General features: G+C 38.9%; 1 pseudogene across 1 annotated transcript; it reads left to right on the forward strand.

Annotated features, from left to right (window-relative positions):
* The first annotated feature begins 507 nt into the window (after positions 1–507).
* On the forward strand, positions 508–1,636 carry LOC306669814 (DNA polymerase delta subunit 2-like; annotated as a pseudogene). The gene is made up of 2 exons: positions 508–595; positions 740–1,636. The product of its transcript is annotated as a DNA polymerase delta subunit 2-like (transcript).
* The last annotated feature ends 11,620 nt before the right edge of the window (positions 1,637–13,256 follow it).

Below are 13,256 nucleotides of genomic sequence, written 5' to 3' on the forward strand. Positions count from 1 at the left end.
TTCATTTTTTCTAGGAATGCATTATTTAAGCAGGTGACTACATTTTTCATATGCTTTTGTATATGAGAATAAAAAAGGTGAGCACGGAGATTTTCTGCTTGAAAATGATCTTTTCACTTTTTTCCTGACTGGAACACATTGCATTTGAAATGAGTATGCTAAGCATCTGTGTCAGTTTTCTAGGGCTGCAGTAATAAAATACTACAGAATACATAACATGAGATCAAACAATAAATGTTTTCTCACCATTCTGGAGGCTGGAATGCCAAGATCAGGACGTTGGCATGCTTGGCTCCTCCCGAGGGCCCTCTTATCCTGTGTCTTCTCATGGTTTCCCTCTGTCCAAGTTTTCTCTTCTTATAAGGTCTGTGGTCTTATTGGATTGGAGCCCACCCTAATGACCCCATTTTCCTTTACTTGATGAAGCCCCTATTTCCAAATGTGCTTACATTCAGAAGTACTGAGAATTAGGACTTCGACATACAAATCTTGGGTGGGGGGAGCACGATGCAGCCCATCACAGCATTGGAGAAGCTCTCCTATTGGTTGAGATGCTGTTACGGATCTCTGAGCATGGAGTGGCTCTCATATATTGGTATTTCACTCTTTTAAGTCAAGGTTCCCTTTGCGAATGAGAAGTAGGGACCCACTACCCAGAGAAATGCACATAGATACATTTTAGTCAAGGGGTTTACAAACAGGTATCCCCATCCCCAACCTTCTAAGTGTGGGCCCTTAGGTACAGAAGCCATTAAAACCAGGACGGGGTGCGATGATGGGCGGGCTGGGCGCGCGGGGATTCGCGGGCTGTGGCGCGCTGCGCAGCTCCGGGATGAAGGGGAACAGTGCAGCGCTGCCCACTTCTCTCGGCTTATCCTTGCCGGCAGCCTCCTCAGCCACAGCACCCAGAGCAGTGACTCTATCAACAAGGCCAAGAATCTCACCAAGAAAACCCAGGCAGCCAGTGTGGAAGCGGTCAAAATGCTGGACGAGATCCTCCTATAGTTGAGTGCCTCGGTGCCCGTGGATGTGATGCCGGTGAATTTGATCCAACCAACTATAAGCTCCCCCAGCAGCCCCTGCACCCCCGCATGTTCTCACTTGCCACTCCTACTCCACACTGCAGCTGGTCACCAACCCCTACCAGGTCACCATCGATGGAATCAGGTTCCTGGGGACATCAGGACAGAATGTGAATGACATTTTCCGATACAGCAGCATGAAAGACCATTTAGAGATCCTGGAGTGGACCTTGCGGGTCCGTCAGATCAGCCCCACGGCTCCTGACACCTTTGGTTGTTATCCCTTCTACAAAACTGACCCATTCATCTTTTTGGAATGCCCTCATGTCTACTTTTGTGGCAACACCCCCAGTTTTGGCTCCAAAATCATCCGAGGCCCTGAGGACCAGATAGTTCTGTTGGTGGCTGTTCCTGATTTCAGTGCCACCCAGACTGCCTACCTGGTGAACCTGTGCAGCCTGGCCTGCCAATTTATCATCAGCTTTACCGGTTTCGGAGCAGAGGATGATGACCTTGAAGGCCTGGGGCTGGGCCCCTTATTTAAAGAGGCAGCCTGGACCAGGCCATTTGCCTTTGCAATGTGAGCCTTGTAAATAAAGCTTTTGTGTTTACTGGTCTGAAACAAAAACAAAAACAAAAACAAAACCAGGAAGGTAGGAATTCACTGATTAAATTTATCAGCTAACTGTTTGTAATTCACAAAATTTAGCAAGATTTATAAATACTAAATTACAACTTCAGGTCTTTCACCCAAATATTCCCAGTCTATTGGCTGAAACTTGACCGTTTGCACAATGGAAAGCATGCCTATAGAACCCATCCTTACTTTCTCAAAATCAAACTGAGCTCATGTCAGTGGTTCTCCTGAATGACGGCAGCAGTTTTCTCTGTTTCTAAACATGTCTCCTGACACCAAATTTTAAGCACAGAATTGATAGAGGGAGACTTGCCCCACTCTTTAGCAGTTCCTGAGTCTGGATCTATTCAGGGTGATATACGGCTACACTTGGTTCCGTGTGGAGCTCCAGTGCGGTTTGCCCTGGCTTTGGCTAATGGTGGGCAGGAGGACTGCTAGCCTCTTGGCTTGACTTTCCACTTGGAGCAGTCTTCCATCTAGAAGCCAAGATAAGTTGCAAAAGGAACTTCATGTTCCTTAAAGCTGAGTCAAACTCTAGAGCTGGGTCTCCAAGCAGTTGCTGAAAGTGAGCAGACTTAGATCCTATTAGCCTGTTATTGTTTGTTAATAAAGAAGACAAAAAAAAAAAAAAAAAAAAAATCAGTCAGCATTTATAGAATGAATCCGAATGGGCTCTATACCATGTCTATAGGGCTTTCTATTCAATGTATGCACTTGAATTAATATTTATACTTGGTGCTGGGACTGCTTTAATGAACCTATTTTCTTCTAGTACATTATATAAATGTGTCACTCCAAGGTCAGTTACTAGTTTTTTGGTTCATTAGTACAACACTTTGGTAGGGTTTGTGAGTAAAGAAAAAATTACTGTGTGGGTTCATTTTATTTCAGAGTTTTGAGGCATTATATGGTTTCTTGTAGCTTTTGTTTTGCAGTTCATTTAGATTTAAGTCCATTGTCAAAACAAAATTTGAACAGCTTATTCAAGGATACAGTAAAACTGGAAGTCATGTAAAATTCTGCTTTGTATAGCTACATGAAAATTCTGAGCACAGGCCAGAAATATACTGGGAAAAACAAAAGCTTACAAATATACCAGAAATGCTTTAATTAAACTATAAATTTTTAATGCATCTTTAGTTTTATGTGGATCTATTTTTTGTTTGTTTTTTATTCATTTGAAAATTTATCTTCTGAGCCTATGTTATTATAAATATGTTTTTACTGCAAATAATTGTGTACTAAAATTATTAACAAGATCTATGTTTAAACAGACTGGATAATGTATGGAATAAATCTGTATAATATATAAAACAAATTTGTTTAAGACAGGTATTAGAAATCCTCTATTTGACAAATTAATATCAATAATACTATTATTTTTATTTATTTTTTCAATTATGAAAACTTTTCAATGTACAGATTGATTTTTGTCACTTAACTCTTAATTGCCTGTGCTATTTGGGTAAAGAAAATCATGACTATATGAATTTTTTTCAATAAGACTCTCAAGAAAAGGTTTATGAATTAGATGTTACATGAAATAAATACTCAAAAGAATTCTTATAAACAATTATCAACTTTTAATTAAATCTTTTAGATAAAATTTAATCAATATTTAGATAATATTCATTAGCTTTTTTTTTTATCCACTTTTTAGTTAAACTTTAATCGACTTTTACTAAACAGTTGACAACTTTTAACCTTAGAAATGGCAGTACTATTTACTCTTTTTGATACAGGTAGTAAGGATTCCTTAGAACTGATTAAAAAAAAACTCAGATTTTTATGAGTTTTTCCACTAATGCCTTTTTTCTACTCTGAGATCTGAGCCAAAATATCTCATTGCATTTAGAGTACATTATATTTTATCAGGTAATTTCTATTGTTATGATATTTATAATGATTGCCAACAGCAGAAATCCTGCCCATTCAGTATGTATGTGTGTGCATGCATGTGTGAATGTGTGAATGTCTGTGTGTGTGTATGTATGTTTTCCCCTCCCCTGTGGCAGAATAGTAAAAGAAATCTTAGGGATTTGGAGTAAAAGTGACCTAAATTCTAATCCCAATTTTGCTGTTTCATTTTGGGCTATAGACTAAATAACACAAGCTCCCTAAACTTCAGTTTCTTCTTCTATAACATAGAAATAGTAATGATAAAAATACCAGTCTCACTGAATTGTAAGGACTAAATGTGAATATACATACAATGAACTGTCATAGTGATTGTTGGCATTATTATTACTTGCTGTCTAACGAAGATAATTTAAAGAAAAGAGAATTATCCTGAGAGCAGGTGGTCAAGGGTGATTTTTAAAAATGGGGGAAAGAGAATGGCACAGAAAAGCCACAACTTGAAATAATCAGGAATCTATTGTTCAGTAAAATGAAGAAGCTTTCTATTTCTTGCCAGCATATTTATATCAAAGTGTGTAACATGGGGCCAGTTTTGGTACTTGGCATGTTCCTGGCCGTTTGTAAAGAAAATGCTCAGCAGCTGTTTCTCTGGGAGGCAGATGGATGGATGACATTTATGGATTGTATTTTTTTGATGGAGAAACTGAGGCATCAACTGGTTAATTGTTTCCTCCAACCTTCTGCATCCGTGAAACATCAAATTTGAAATTATGGTTCATGAATACCGTCTGCCTCCCAGCTATGCATTGCAGAAAGGAAGCGCCAGTGGATGAGGTGGTGAATGTGGGGGGGTTTCTCAAAGGGAGGCCAGCTGAAGAGCCGAGCTTTTGTGTTGGGTACAGATGGCCAACTGGTAGTGCTCACCAGCATTTCCCTCCCTGCAGCCACCCACCCTCAAGTGACAGCTTTTTCCATCTTCTTGTCTAATTAAACCACCAACAGAGAATGCCAGTTATCTGCTTGCGTGACACCTCTGAATATTAAGTAGCTTTTGTAATTAATTATTTTTGAAGGCTTGATCCTCCATAATTAAATAAATCTTTGAGAATTAGGAATAGGTTAGCATGGTTTATGTGGACTGAAAAACACCATGAGTAACAACTTGGCTGTGAGGGAAGACCTTTGCATCCAATATAGTGTCTCTATTGATCAGTCCTTGAGGATCTGCATACTCCCAATCCTAACACACACTGTGCCGCTTCTTTTCTCTATATTCCTGTGCACCCAAGTGGAACCAATTGTTTCTGCACAGGGTAAGATATAAAAATGCAGATTTGCTTAAATAACTTACTGCCCAACAAGGCAGTCTGTGTAGTACATGAGAATATGCTGCAAGCAGCTGTCTGGCTCATGTTGCCCTGTGGGTTGTGGCTGTGGTGCTGTTTAGTAACTTTTGTGCCTTTTTGTGTTGGCAGTGACGTTGAGACTAGATAATGGATGCTAGCAAGTTCTGAAAAGTCAAAGATGTGGAAAGAGGGCCTTGAATCAGGCAGTTGTGCTCTCTGGAGAGGTGAGTGGTTTTGCAGAACTGGTCCGCCCCAGATGACAATCCTGTATGCCACCACCATCAAATGGGAACCTGCCTTTTTGCCCTTCAGGGGCTGGGCAGCAGGGGAAGCTGGACTGACCTGGGATGCTCACCCCCAGGGCCTGGCATCATGTCATTTGGCTTGTTTGGCAGACACTGTTTAATCTTAGTCTGTAGGGGTTCAGGTTGTTTTTTACTCAAACTGAATAGCACACGTGTTTAACTAGAAGGAACAGTGTCCAGGAAGGAACTATAGGCTAGTTTGGTAAACAAAAATGGAAAAGAAGTCCATACTTACATTTAGGAACAGTTCCTGGAATTTTCTTTCACCCCCATCCCATTCCTCTTCCTTCTTCCTGCTTTCCGGTTCTGTCTTTCCCTTTGTCTGCTTGTCCTGAAGTGCATTCTTATTTGGTTGGTCTCGGTATGTCTTGCTTAGATTTCAGCTTTGAGGGAGACAGGCTCATACATTAGCATTTTATAATTTTATTTTTGGATGATGTCTTGGGAGTTCTGCACCAGTGATGGAGAGGGTTTTTTTTTTTTTTTTCATATTTAAAGATATTTATTTGACACCCCAAAGCACAAATAACAGGCAGGAATATTTTAGACAAATCCATGACACATATCAAAGTATTAAAAGAGAATCAAACAAGAGGGCAGTAACTTTCTGTTGAGTGTCAATAATGACTCTTTTGAAATCATTTCCACAATATTTAGTGGAGGCCATCAGGGTTTTCAGTTCTTTAAAAAAAGAAAAAGAAAAGGAAAGAAAAAAGGTGTTGGCAGAATGGAATGGAGATAAATCTGAATGTGATCTTCTTTCCAATGGGACACATACTTTGCCTCAGGAAGTATGGAATCCCTAATTTATCCAAATTGTGTCTGAATATGAACTGAAAGCACAGAATAACAGAATTGGAAGAGACCTCAGAGCTCATTGCACACAGACCTCCTGGTGCTATTTTTTTAAAATTTATTTTTATTGTAAACAAATGGGATATATGTTATAGATGTTGTTTCTGTCTGTACATGGAGTAACAGCATACCATTTGCATAATCATACATTCACATAGGGTAATGATGTTTGATTCATTCTGTTATTTTTTTCCTTCCCCCCCCACCCCTCCCATCCCTCTTTTCCCTCTATACAATCCCTCCTTCCTCCATTCTTGCCCCCTCCCACCCCCATTATGTGTCATCACCTGCTTATCAGTGAGATCATTTGCCCTTTGGATTTTTGAGATTGGCTTATCTCACTTAGCATGATATTCTCCAATTTCATCCATTTGCCTGCAAATGCCATAATTTTATTATTCTTTATAGCTGAGTACTATTCCATTGTGTGTGTGTGTGTGTGTGTGTGTGTGTGTGTGTGTATATATATATATAAATATCTATCTCACAGTTTCTTTATCCATTCATCAATGAAAGGACATCTAAGTTGGTTCCACAGTCTGGCTATTGTGAATTGAGCAGCTATTAACATTGATGTGGCTGTATCTCTGTAATATACTGATTTTAAGTCCTTTGGGTATAGGCCGAGGAGTGGGATAGCTGGGTCAAATGGTGGGTCCATTCCAAGTTTTCTAAGGAATCTCAGCGATGGAGAGTTTTGCATCCCAAATATTCCAGAAAGATTCCAGGTTTATTTGTTAGATAAACCTAGGGGTGCTATCTAGCTCAATGACTTAGGTATAAGGACAATGGTACAAATGATAATTAATGTTATAATGATTAATATACATTGAGTGATATGCACTCTGTGTAATGTGTCTTTTGACATAGTAGGTTAAAAATACTTAACTGTATCAGTATGATTTAAAAATAAAAAAATAAGATATTTGGTAAAAATTTCTCCTTTCCCATTTACTTTCCTGTCTCTCAAATAAATAAATACTGTTATTCATTTCTTGTATATCCCCCAGAGACTTTTTATGCATAAAAATATGAACCTCTGCCACTCTCTGGCACAAATAGTAACACTTCATACTTTGTTCTGCACTTCATGCATTGCCTTCATTTAATCCTCCCAGCACTCTTGTGTGGGATACGCTACCATCACCTCATTTTACAATTATTGTTCAGCTGTTGTTGAGCCCCCTACTCAGGCAACATGGCAGGATGGTGGAGCTCAGATAGCCCCTGACTGTCTATTGTGGTCATGCAGTCTTCCTCACTAGGCTCTCCTGCCTCACTGCAGCTGGTGTGGCCTCTCCTGGGTTCCTGCTGATTTACTCAAGTTCTCTGGGGGCTCAGTGCAGCACTGGCTTCTATCCACAGACTCCAGCCAGAAAATAGGAAATGTGGCAAAACTCATTGAGCTCTGCCTCAGTTAGCACAAAGAAATGATTTTTTAAAATTATGGTCAAATGCACATAACCTGAAATTTACCATCTTAATCATTTTTAAGTGTACAATTTAGTGTTAAGTACACTCACATCAATACAAAATTAAGCTCCAGTACTCAGTTCATTCCATAACATTGCATTTCTTTTTTTTTTTAATTTTTAATTTTAATTAAAAATCATAAATTTACATAGGGCAATGTTGTTTGATTCATTTTGTTATTTTTTTCCCTTCCCACCTCCCACCCCTCTTTTCCCTCTATACATTCCTTTCTTCCTCATTCTTACTACCCTCCTTATCCCTAACCCTAAACCTAACCCTAACCCTAACAATAACCCCTCCTACCCCCCACCCCCGTATGTCCTCATCTGCTTATCAGCGAGATCATTCGTCCTTTAGTTTTTTGAGATTGGCTTATCTCACTTAGCATGATACCCTCCAATTTCATCCATTTGCCTGCGAATGCCATAATTTTGTCATTCCTCATGGCAGAGTAATATTCCATTGTATATATATGCCACAGTTTCTTTATCCATTCATCAACTGAAGGGCATCTGGGTTGGTTCCACAATCTGGCTATAGTGAATTGAGCAGCTATGAACATTGATGTGGCTGTATCTCTGTAGTATGCTGATTTTAAGTCCTTTGGGTATAGGCCAAGGAGTGGGATAGCTGGGTCAAATGGTGGTTCCATTCCAAGCTTTCTGAGGAATCTCCATACTGCTTTCCAGAGTGGCTGCACTAGTTTGCAACCCCACCAGCAATGTATGAGTGTACCTTTTCCCCCACATCCTCGCCAACACCTATTGTTGCTTATGTTCTTGATAATCGCCATTCTAATTGGGGTGAGATGAAATCTTAGGGTAGTTTTGATTTGCATTTCTCTTATTACTAGAGATGTTGAACATTTTTTCATATATCTGTTGATTGCTTGTACATCTTCTTCTGTGAAGTGTCTGTTCATTTCCTTAGCCCATTTGTCGATTGGATTATTTGTATTCTTGGTGTAGAGTTTTTTGAGTTCTTTATAGATGCAGTATATTAGCGCTCTATCTGAAGTATGATTGGTAAAGATATTCTCCCACTCTGTAGGCTCTCTCTTCACATTACTGATAGTTTCCTTTGCTGAGAGAAAGCTTTTTAGTTTGAATCTATCTCAGTTGTTGATTTTTGCTTTTATTTCTTGGGCTATGGGAGTCCTGTTGAGGAAGTCTGCTCCTAAGCCAACAAGTTGAAGGTTTGGGCCTACTTTTTCTTCTATAAGATGCAGGGTCTCTGGTCTGATTCCGAGTTCCTTGATCCATTGTGAGTTGAGTTTTGTGCAGGGTGAGAGATAAGGGTTTAATTTCATTCTGTTGCATATGGTTTTCCAGTTTTCCCAGCACCATTTGTTGAAGAGGCTATCTTTTCTCCATTGCATATTTTTGGCCCCTTTGTCTAGTATGAGAAAATTGTATTTATTTGGGTTTGTGTCCGTGTCCTCTATTCTGTACCTTTGATCTACCTGTCTATTTTGGTACCAATACCATGCTGTTTTTGTTACTATTGCTTTGTAATAGAGTTGAAAATCTGGTATTGCGATACCACCTGCTTCGCTCTTTCTACTGAGGATTGCTTTAGCTATTCTGGGTTTCTTATTCTTCCAGATGAATTTCATAATTGCTTGCTCTATTTCTGTAAGGTACATCATTGGGATTTTAGTTGGAATTGCATTGAATCTATATAGCACTTTTGGTAGTATGGCCATTTTGACAATATTAATTCTTCCTATCCATGAACATGGGAGATCTTTCCATCTTCTAAGGTTTTCTTTAATTTCTTTTTTAGTGTTCTGTAGTTCTCATTGTAGAGGTCTTTCACCTCTTTTGTGAGATTGATTCCCAAGTATTTTATTTTTTTTGAGGCTATTGTGAATGGGGTAGTTTTCCTAATTTCTGTTTCCAGAGATTCATCACTTATGTATAAAAATGCATTGGATTTATGAGCATTGATCTTGTAACCTGCTACTTTACTGAATTCACTTATGAGTTCTAAGAGTTTTCTGGTGGAATTTCCAGGTTCCTCTAAATATATAATCATGTCATCAGCGAACAGGGATAGTTTGAGTTCCTCTTTTCCAATTCGTATCCCTTTAATTTCTTTGGTTTGTCTAATTGCTCTGGCTAGAGTCTCAAGAACAATGTTGAATAGAAGTGGTGAAAGAGGGCATCCCTGCCTTGTTCCAGTTTTTAGGGGGAATGCTTTCAGTTTTTCACCATTTAGAATGATATTGGCCATGGGCTTAGCGTAGATGGCCTTCACAATGTTAAGGAATGATCCCACTACCCCAATTTTTTCTAGTGTTTTGAGCATGAAAGGATGCTGTATTTTATTGAATGCTTTTTCTGCATCTATTAAAATAATCATGTGATTCTTAACTTTTAGTCTGTTGATATGGTGAATGACATTTATTGATTTCCGGATGTTGAACCAACCTTGCATCCCTGGGATAAAACCCACTTGATCGTGATGCACTATCTTTTTAATATGTTTTTGTATGCAATTTGCTAAAATTTTGTTGAGAATTTTTGCGTCGATGTTCATTAAGGATATTGGTCTGAAATTTTCTTTCCTCGATGTATCTCTGTCTGGTTTAGGTATCAGTGTGATATTGGCTTCATAGAATGAGTTTAGGAGGGTTCCCTCCTCTTCTATTTTATGGAATACTTTGAGAAGTATTGGAATGAGCTCTTCTTTAAAGGTTTTGTAGAACTCGGCTGAGAACCCATCTGGTCCCGGACTTTTCTTTGTTGGTAGGCTTTTGATGACCTCTTCTATTTCATTGCTTGAAATTGATTTATTTAAGTTGTGTATGTCTTCCTCGTTCAGTTTAGGTTGATGTCCTCGAGGTTTTCTGTTTTGTTGGAGTATAGATTTTCAAAATAGCTTCTAATTATGTTTTGTATTTCACTCGTGTCTGTTGTGATATTTCCTTGTTCATTCCGAATTTTAGTAATTTGAGTTTTCTCCCTTTTTCTCTTTGTTAGCGTGGCTAAGGGTTTATCAATTTTGTTTATTTTTTCAAAGAACCAACTATTTATTTTGTTAATTTTTCTGATTGTTTCTTTTGTTTCAATTTCGTTGATTTCAGCTCCGATTTTAACTATTTCCTGTCTTCTACTACTTTTGGTGTTGGTCTGCTCCTCTTTTTCTAGGGCTTTGAGCTGTAGTGTTAAGTCGTTTATTTGTTGATTTCTACTTCTTTTGTTGAATGCGCCCCATGAAATAAATCTTCCTCTCAGTACTGCTTTCATAGTGTCCCAGAGATTTTGATATGATGTGTCTTTGTTCTCATTTACTTCTAAGAATTTTTTAATTTTCCTCCTGATGTCTTCTGTTATCCATTCATCGTATAATAGTGTATTATTTAATCTCCAAGTATTGGAGAAGTTTCTGGTTTTTATTCTGTCATTTATTTCTAATTTCAGTCCATTATGATCTGATAGAGTACAAGGTAGTATCTCATCTTCTTGTATTTGCTAACAGTAGCTTTGTGGCATAAAACATGGTCTATTTTAGAGAAGGATCCATGTGCTGCTGAGAAGAAAGTGTATTCGTTCTTTGTTGGATGGTATATTCTATATAAGTCGGTTAAGTCTGAATTGTTGATTGTGTTATTGAGATCTATGGTTTCTTTATTCAATTTTTGTTTGGACCATCTATCCAGCGTTGAGAGAGGTGTGTTAAAATCGCCCAGTATTATTGTGTTGTGGTCTATTTGATTTCTGGAATTGAGAAGGATTTGTTTGACGTACATGGATGAGCCAATGTTCGGGGCATAGATATTTATGATTGTTATGTCTTGCTGATTTATGCTTCCCTTAAGCAGTATGTAATGTCCTTCTTTATCCCTTCTGACTAGTTTTGGCTTAAAGTCCACATTATCTGAAATGAGGATGGATACTCCAGCTTTTTTGCTGTGTCCGTGTGCATGGTATGTTTTTTCTCATCCTTTCACCTTTAGTCTATGGGTATCTCTTTCTATGAGATGGGTCTCTTGCAGGCAGCATATTGTTGGATTTTTCTTTTTAATCCAATCTTCCAGTCTATGTCTTTTGATTGATGAGTTCAGGCCATTAACATTCACAGTTATTATTGTGATATGATTTGTATTCCTAGTCATTGGACTCATTTTTGTTTTTTGACATGATTTGGTTTCTCCTTTATTTGGCTATTCCTTTAGGCTAGTTCCTCCCATTGCTGATTTTCATCATTGTTTTTCATCTCTTCCTCATGGAATATTTTGCTGAGAATGTTCTGTAATGCCGGCTTTCTTTTAGTAAATTCCTTTAGCTTTTGTTTATTGTGGAAGGATTTTATTCTCATCATCAAATCTGAAAGTAAGTTTTGCTGGGTATAAAATTCTTGGTTGGCATCCATTTTCTTTCAGGGCTTGGTAAATGTTGTTCCAGACCCTTCTAGCTTTTATGGTCTGGACTGAAAAATCTGCTGATATTCTTATTGGTTTCCCCCTGAATGTAATCTGATTCTTTTCTCTCACTGCCTTTAAAATTCTGTCTTTATTTTGAATGTTAGGTATTTTCATAATAATGTGCCTTGGTGTAGGTCTGTTGTAATTTTGCATATTTGGAGTCCTATACGCCTCTTGTACTTGGTTTTCCATTTCATTCCTGAGATTTGGGAAATTTTCTGCTATTATTTCATTGAATAGATTGTTCATTCCTTTGGTTTGTTTCTCTAAGCCTTCCTCAATCCCAATTATTCTTAAATTTGGCCTCTTCATGATATCCCATAATTCTTGTAGATTCTGTTTATGATTTCTTACCATCTTCTCTGTTTGGTCAACCTTGTTTTCAAGGTTAAATATTTTGTCTTCAATATCTGAAGTTCTGTCTTCCAGGTGATCTATCCTATTGTTTATGCTTTCTATGGCGTTTTTAACTTGGTTTATTGTTTCCTTCATTTCAAGGATTTCCGTTTGGTTTTTTTTTCAGTATCTCTAACTCTTTATTGAAATGCTCTTTTGCTTCCGTTATTTGCTCTTTTAACTGTTGATTAGTGCGTTCATTTAATGCCTGCATTTGTTCTTTCATCTCCTCATTTGCTTCCCTGATTGTTTTAATTATGTACATTCTGAACTCCCTTTCGGACATTTCTTCTGCTGTGCTGTCATTGGGTTTTATTGATATAGTATCTAGGTTTGTTTGGGACGTTTTCTTTCCTTGTTTTCTCATATTGGTCAGATGTCTATGGGACTCTGTGATATTGTAGATTTCCTCTATTGGCATATAGTGACCCTGTAGATTTCCAGTGTATCACCTACCAGCCTTCAGTAGTCAGAAGTCTTGGATTAATTTGATAATGCAGTGCTTCCGAAGAACGCTGCCCCTAGCCCGCTACTGGTTCCAGGGAGAGAGACCTCCAGGTCTCTTGTTGCACAGCCCTGGTCCAGAGGCTGGTTGTAGGTTGGAGGTCTCCACTGGCTTGGGGACTTGTGGCTGGCTCTGTGTAGACAGGCTCTCACTGGGTGATTTGCCCCGAGAAGCTAGCCTAGAGAGGTGCTTCCCGCTGGAGGGGGGCTGGGCTGCTTGGGGAAGTCCCTGGCGCCCTGTGCTGGTCACTGAAGCAACCTGCGGGCGGGCTGGAGCTGGCAGTGGGGCGGGCTGTAGCTGGCTGTGGCGGGCCGGAGCTGGCCGCGCTTCTTCTGTGCAGAAGGGCTCTCACTGGGGGGCCTGTTCCGAGAGGCTGGAGGATCTGTCCCTGTGGGCGGAGCCCACCGCCAGACTGCACCGAGCTGCCT

Source organism: Sciurus vulgaris, assembly GCF_902686455.1.
Source record: "Sciurus vulgaris genome assembly, chromosome: 9".
Classification (NCBI taxonomy): Eukaryota; Metazoa; Chordata; class Mammalia; order Rodentia; family Sciuridae; genus Sciurus; species Sciurus vulgaris.